This window comes from Pogona vitticeps, chromosome 12 (assembly GCF_051106095.1).
Source record: "Pogona vitticeps strain Pit_001003342236 chromosome 12, PviZW2.1, whole genome shotgun sequence".
Classification (NCBI taxonomy): Eukaryota; Metazoa; Chordata; class Lepidosauria; order Squamata; family Agamidae; genus Pogona; species Pogona vitticeps.
In genome coordinates this window covers 2161962-2170080 of record NC_135794.1, presented here as the reverse complement: position 1 = coordinate 2170080, position 8119 = coordinate 2161962, and the positions used below count along the sequence as shown (strand labels likewise).

At 42.9% G+C, this 8119-nt stretch overlaps 1 long non-coding RNA gene across 1 annotated transcript; it reads left to right on the top strand.

Annotated features, from left to right (window-relative positions):
* The first annotated feature begins 3015 nt into the window (after window positions 1-3015).
* Window positions 3016-6547, top strand: LOC144584613 (uncharacterized). The gene is made up of 2 exons (XR_013538987.1): window positions 3016-3099; window positions 5733-6547. It is a non-coding gene; the product is annotated as an uncharacterized LOC144584613 (long non-coding RNA).
* Window positions 6548-8119: the final 1572 nt, after the last annotated feature.

Here is an 8119-nt window from a genome sequence, read left to right as displayed (position 1 = left end):
ACTGCATCATCGGATGGATAGTGTGGCTACCAGTTAAAAAGGCAGCATCGCAGTGAGATGAGGAACTCATGGGATGAACATGAAAATGGAGGGGGGAAACTGAAAAGCAAGCACAGTGGTGGAAGAAGGGAGGGTGGCACTAGAAGAGCAAAGAGAGATTGACAGGAGAACTCTAGCAGAAAGGTCATGTTGAAAAAATCTCAGCTGCTTGGCATGGATGTACAGAGTTGGAAAGTTTCATGACGAGACCACCATTTTGGTCCCATTGAGCTCAATCATTCGCACTTGAAGAATGATACTTCTTTAGTATCTTCCCCAGACCTGGAGCCCTGTCCTGTCATGTAGGCCTTCCACAGATGTGATAGTTGAGATGTTATCTCCTAAAGATTATATATTTCTACAGCACACAACTTTGTGAAGAACCACTCTTGCATGCATGAGACTCCCTTGCAGATGTTTGGTGGCACAGGTTACACAGTAGCCTTCTGGGGAAGGGAGAAGACTAGTTTAAGGAACAATGACCAAAATCTTATTGGTTACTCTTCTGAGCATAACACAGTCAATGGACATTCGAAAGGCAAGTTGCAAGAGGTTCAGCAGTCCACATGTAACAGAAAATGCCTAGGGTGACTTCTTAAGTTGTAACAGTTCACCACTAAGATTTACAGCAATTGTACTACACTGGAGCAAAAACGCAATCAGATTTTGGCCATCAGTTTAATGAAAACATGAGATACACAGAGAGACAGAGAGACAGACATAACTAGATGGGGGGGGGGGTTACAAGTAATATTCAAAAGATACATATAGACATTACACTGAGCATGTGTTTACACTGTACATACACTCATTCAGATGGTTGTGTGAATCTCTCTAGAGGCAAATAGGCAGAGGTCCTGTCCTGTTCTGGTCAAGTGGTAGATGTTCATGTTTCAAGGTAGCTGAATTTGGCTGGAGGAAGCCCTAGGTAGCAAGAAAAGGGTATTGCCTTGTCTAAAGCAAAGGTGGTGTGTGTGTGTGTGTGTGTTCTGTGCCATCAAGTTGGAGCTTTCAAGGTAAATGTACAAGTCTTTCAAGGTAAGGAGAATATATAGTCTTTGAAATACCATGGGACTGCAATTTCCATCAGTAGTTGCCATACATAAGGGGAAGATGACAAGAAGTAGAGGCTCAACAACATCTGGAGATCCTGGTTTCACAGCCCAGCAACATCTGGACAGCCACATGCTGCCCATCCCTGAAGTGAAATTTCCCCAAGGCAGATGGGGAAGCTGATTCAGCACTGTGGACAGTTCCCACTAAGCAAACTCAAGGAACCTGGTTAACCTGATTAATCTAACCACTATCCAGGTACAGTGAGAAGCTGGGCCTTTGCACTGCATGCACATGACTTTCCCCCAGGAAGGCAGCTTGCAACTAAAGCTCACTAGGATTTGAGAACAGAATAAATGGCTGTTTGTCTACAAAAGTTATTTTGCGTGTGTGTCAAATCCAGCAGTAAGAAATATATATTGCATTGATTGGTAGTTCCTGAAATATTTCAAAACATGGACCTAAAGCCAAATATTAGTCCCAAGTAGAACAGATTAACAGAATCAACTCTGGAATTAAACGTCAACACCTACACTAGTGCTAGCAGATTTGTGTTATGAGATGCATAAATTGTCCATTGCTTTCCATGGGGCTGAAGCTTGGCCAACATGGTGTAGATCCAAACCGATAAGAATCTATCATAGCACTGATGTAAGTGATGTTTTACAGCGGTCAGATCCCGTGTCTGAAAGAGCAAAGAGAAGGTTGTGTGTGGTCTCCAAGATTATATAAATGTTAGAGTGGGTGATGCTTTTTACTGGAACACACACACACACACACACACACACACACACACACACACACACACACACACACACACACACACACACACACACACACACACACACACACACACAAAATCAAACACATTGCAAGCTTTCACGGACAACATTCCATAACATGAAGCTAAGCACAAGCCCTTTATGGATAGGGCAGAAAATTGTAGACAAGAGTCCAAGGATTGATGGTACATATCTTTGGGAGGTGATGTCAATCTTACAGTTTGAAAACTGATACAGGGAGAAATAAACAAGAGGAAAATGAGGTAGGCAGGGGTTATCATTTATTTCTCTTGACTGTATTTGGGGTGGCTGAGAAGGAAGAAGGAGGATGTGTCACCCCAGAAATGAACCTGGACTCCCATTTCTTGGCATAGATTTTTTACAACTGGTAAAAACAGTGCTTGAGTATACACTCTGGACTCATCCTCCTAGCTTCCTGTGGAAGTATATGACCCAAACTGTGGTCTTTTCTTAAATTAGACAGAAGCTTCTATCAAATCGGCTTAGCTCCATGAGATAATGGATTCTTCTAATTCAGAAACCAGTCAAATTTGCATGCATATTTTATTTATTGCACCAATTAAGTTTGGCAAATACTTTGCAATGAGGTCCCCATGACCTCATAATTTACCATTTCCCCCTGAGACTACCAAGGCCAAATTAGCACTTTTTGAATAATAAAGCAATTTTCTCTCCAGAAAAAAAAATGCAGTTTTTCTTTAACAGATTTATTGTTTGTACCTATAGCAAAGAAGGTCTAGCTTGGTTTAAATAAGCTTTCAGTCCCGGGAGCATCCATGGGAGTCGATCAGTCTGACATAAGGCTGAGGGCTGGATTTCAAACATTTTTTAAAAGAAGTTACTAGCACTAAGCAAATATTGTTGAATGGATAGTTTTTTTTTGGGGGGGGGGAATTCTTTTCTTTGACAAAATGAACATCCGTGGTGAGCTACTTGGTGTAATGTAATAAGAACAGGGTGCAGAATGATAAAACAATGGGCCCACCCCTTAACCAAAGATAATCTAAATAATGCCATTTTAATAATAGCCTGGATATTCATCGTTGTGCTATAATATTTGATTTTCAGAAAAAGAGACGGACAAAGACCGAGAAGGAGGAGCAGACAAGAGATTGGTCCTCGTGGTGTTGGGAGCAGTCTGTGCTCTGGATTTCACCATCTGAACCAGAGAAAATTTCTTTGCTTTGTGACTGGCCATCACAAGGTAAACACAAGCATCGTTTTTCAAGTCCGACCGCTGACGGATAAAGTTCTGTGGACCCGCAGTCAGCTTCTAATGATACGTTCTCTGCAGCCTCTGGTTTGATCTTTTGGCAGGCAGAAAAAGGAGCTTCTAGAAATGTTGGCCTAGAAGACCCCTTTTTGGGGGCAAAAGTTCTGCTTTCTTGGGAGTTGACACAAAAGCCTGGGCTGAACAAGGGGCTTTAACTGATGGTCCTGTATATACAGAAGATTTCTCTTTAAAAAAACAACAACAATCTTTGTAATAATAGGTTTCAGGGATCCATAGGTTCAAAACTGGCAAATGACAGTATTTCATGCCGTGTATAATTGGCACGTAGAATTTACCAGAAGCAGCCTTGTGTTGAGTCACATGATAGGTTGATCAAGCTAAGGGGCAAAAAATAAGATGTGTCTCAGGGTTTCCTGCTTCAGCAACATCTCCCAGAATCCCCCAGTCAGCACAGATGCGACATATGTTTCTGAAAGGGAAATTAGTTTTGAGTTTTACATCCTGCTAAAGTCTCAAGGGACTTTTAAAATGGGATGTGGTGGCGCTGTGGGCTAAACCGCAGAAGCCTGTGCTGCAGGGTCAGAAGACAAGCAGTCGTAAGATCGAATCCACGCAACGGAGTGAGCGCCCATCGCTTGTCCCAGCTCCCGCCAACCTAGCGGTTCGAAAGCATGCAAATGCGAGTAGATAAATAGGGACCACCTCAGTGGGAAGGTAACAGCGTTCCGTGTCTAAGTCGCACTGGCCATGTGACCACGGAAGATTGTCTTCGGACAAAAACGCTGGCTCTATGGCTTGGAAACGGGGATGAGCACCGCCCCCTAGAGTCGAACACGACTGGACAAAAATTGTCAAGGGGAACCTTTACCTTTACCTTTTAAAGTCCCAAAAGACTTTTAAAAAGGAATTATTTTAAAAAGGTTGTTAGGCTTCTTATTTAAACTGTGCAGATGATGAGAAAGAGGGATTGTTTAATTAGGCAACGTTCAGTGGATTTTCAGAGCTTGGAAACAATTTGCAGGGCAAAATGGCCTGGTCTTAAAAACCCCTAGGAGTTGGAAGAGACTCTGACGCTCATCTAATTTAACTTTCCCCTCCCTGCCCATGGGCTTGGATGTCACTTCTGCATTGTGAGGGTTTTTCAGGCCCTTCTAAAATCCTTCTAGAGAAGGAGAAACCGCTTGTAAGTCTTGTGCTGGGAGATTAGAGTGGTTTAATATGAGGTGGGCGGGTGGTCGATAAAACCAGGTTATTTCTTGAATCAGAAAAGATGTGGTGTGATTGACGAGTTGACACCCAGACTACATTTCCCATGGTTCAAAGTCTTTTTTAAGGACCACTTGACTGACAGCTGGCCTGAGTTCCTGGCTGAGATTCAAAAGCTTTCCTCGAGAAAGGCGTAAAATGGTGGAGAGCCATTTGAGAAGGACCCCGCCTCAGTGCTTGTTTATCAGTGTACAAAATACCCAGCCAAACTGTCCCACAGGAGCACCGGCGTGAATAATATTAGCCGCGCTTTAAACTGTTATGAATTCCCAGTCTAATTCACAACAAGGTTTCAATTTATACCACATTTAGAGTATTCCAGGTTCAAGCAATCAACAGCAGTAATTAGCTTACTTCCAGTCCTCCAAAATAAACCCACTAATTTTTGCAATCAGCCTTCATTTGGTTAATCACCAGTTTAATTGATTTAATTAGTTTGATCTGCAAAATTAGTCAAGTGTAAATACTGTTTTGTAAACAGACTGTAGCTCCAAGCTGTAATATGGGGAATTCTAATTCAAAGCTAGAGTTAATAATAAAACCAGCACAGACACGATTTTGTCATGGTATCCAGCCGTTTTCAGTCTCCTAGACACAGATTTATGATTTGCCGCCTTTTCCTGCGTATTCAATAATGATGCTGATGAAACTGTCTGGAGTCTTTAGGGCCCCCCAGACCATTCCCCCTGCAATGTGGTGGGAAGGGTGGCTGGGCCTTGGGTAGCTTTCCTTGCAAAACAATGAACTCTCCAAGCACTTAGAAGCAACGCTTAGAGGTGTTTAAATGAGAGTTAATTAAGAACAGCATTCATCTGCAATGCACTCCATTTTAGTTATGCCTTGTTACGGAAGGCTTGTGACACTGGAAATATTTCATCTGGGCCTCTGCTTGTGGGCTCAGGTCCTTCAGGGATGAACTTAGAGGTATGGCATTCCAGCTAACCGATAAATGTGAACCCACCACATTCAGTGCAATACACTGGAGCATCCCACACTCCTGTTGACTTCCCAGCTGTGTAGCTTCAAAAAATTAAAAAACCCAACACCTTACTCTTTAAAAAAAGGAACTTCTTTGATTTCCCGATAGCTGTGTTTTTAAAATTCTGTATATTTGCAAAGGTAAGATATTTCCTGCCTGAAATGGTGCAGGACTCCCTCTCCTGGATGCCTCACCTTGTTGTTTAGTTTATCCTCTTGCCTCTTCCAGGGCTGAGCTAGAGGGTGTCTTTATTGGAAGCACTGATGCCTTAAGAGGGAAAAGAGGGCTGTTCATCCTGTTTGTGAGCTGTCCTTTGCTCTGCATGTTGTAAATTTCCTTGCTTTTCTTTCCATACCAGATTATGATCTCCTTAATACAGTGGTTTTGCTCCATTGTGTGAAGGCACATCTCTACAAACGGGCCTTTCCACCTACCTGGATGTTTATTATGCTTTAATCCTGTCATTTAAGTACAATGGCATGAATCCAACCCACTAGTGCCAACTAGAGGAGGCCCATAGACTCAATGAGATTTACATAAGCGTCGACTCACTGTTCAGCTAGGGATTCAAAGAGTCTACTGTGAATGGGACTACCAATTTGATTTAGGCCAACATTTGTCAAGACAGAAATATAGAAAATAAAATAACTCAAAATAAAAGTGTTTCTGTGATAGAATTCTATCCGCTTCTCTAAAATGGAGTCTCTTTCTCTCTTCTGCTTTTGATTATACATTTAGAGATCAACACCAGCTCAGCATCTCATCTTTGAGAGGGGGCTGCATGATCAATGCAAGCCCACCTCCTCAAATCCTTCCCTTCTTCCCACCCCACTCCCCCTTGGGAGTTATCACATGAATATCAATGAGCTCTAGAGGGGGAAAGCCAAGACCTAGTAGAATAGATTACAATTCTTTTTGTGTACAGTGGTGACTCGCAAGATGAAGTTAATTCGTTCCGTGGTTAATGTTGTCTTGCGAAAAATTCATCTTGCGAAATGCGTTTTCCCATAGGAATGCATTGAAATCTAATCAATGCGTTCCTATGGGCAAAAAAAAGTCAGAACAAAGTCAAATTTGGTTTACAAAGGGTTTATTAAGTGCTCTTTAAAGCCATACATATTGTGCAGATGATTTCAAAAAAAATTCAATCAAAAAACTTTAACTTTTTAAACATCATAGAAAAACATTTAAAAATCAGCAAACATGAGGCAGGAACAAAAAAGGGAAAACATCTGTCTTGCGAAGCACGACCATAGGGACATTTGTCTTGCGAGTCATCAACCCTCATTGCCAAAACCATTTGTCTTGTGAGTTTTTTGTCCTGCAAGGCATTCGTCTTGCGAGGGACCACTGTATATATTTATATATATTCTTCACACCCTTCATGCCACCAGTATTCTTAACAGGGTAGCAATCTACCCCCTGAGCACTCATTCCGCAGCACGAAGGAGGAGGAACAGCCTTATAAATGTGCATGAAACAATGGCAATGTTGGTCTTCGCTTCTCACTGTGAGTGAACAGAAGTTGAAAACAGACCTGCTTCAAAGCTGTCCCAGAGATTCTTTGCCAGCCGGATGTTTGCCATCCAGGAAATATATTTTGCGAATGTTAGGTCACCCAGCTGGGCAAAGGCACCAGCTGCCTCCCTGGCTGTAAGGAACAAGACGCCTATACTCTGAGGAGGAACCAAATCAGGGATCTAGATCGGGGGAGGCGCTGAGCTAAGAGGCGGTGGGCAGTTTAAGCTGAGATGCCTCTTGACCATCAATGAACTGAAAAATAGATGGAGCCACAGGCCAGGTCGGGCAAAACTGGAGCCAGGGCCAGTGGCGGGTGGTTCCGGAGGCAACACAAGGTGGAGCCAAGCCTGAGTGATTCTGGTTTTGCCCCCATCCTCCGTTGTAATAATTGAAACAAAATTTAAGAAAAGGTCCAAAATGCCCATATTTGGGTGGGACGAATGGAGGAAATATGGTTACACCAGCGTGGAAGGATGTTGCCGGTGAATCACTGTGGGGTATTTGTGGGCATTTTATGGAAGCTGTCCAGGGTGCTGCAGGATGTGTCCCCAAAACCCACACTAGAGAAGAGGGGTCCTGCAACAGGCATGCCCGGGGATTTCTGGTAGTCCTTTAAAAAATAACTTGGCCGAGCTCGGATGATCTGGCAAAGGTTCCTGATCTCACATTTCACACCAGGGCGACCCTCGCCTTTTCGAAAGCTAAACTCCAGACAACCTTTGCTGGAGGTGTCGCTCCCTCCTCCCCCCCATACACACACACCCACCGCTCTTCTCCCTTCCCCTCCTTGTGTGGCTCCTGCGAATATTCAAATACTGTAATTGGAGATGATTTACATTGTTTTGAATTAGCTAAAATTCCATTGTTAAGCACAAACACTGCTCCACTAAATCACCCAGCTCTTAATGGGCCAGCTTGTTCAGGTTAGCCGGCCTGCTCAGATTTATCGTGCTCCATGGGAGCTGACCAGCGTATTACGCTTCCTGCTGCTAGGTAATATGCATGACACATTTCTAGACACTAATTCATTTATTTAATAGAAGTCATATGCAAAAACAGGAGTTCAAAATGAGGCTGACAAAGAAGGTATAAAAGTTTTATTAATCCATAGCTAATCAAAGGCTTGAGGAAAGGACCTAATGGTGGCATTTACAGACTATATTGAATGTGAATAAATTAATTCTCTTCCCCCCCCCCCGTGTTTCCTAAGAAAAAAGGGGGACA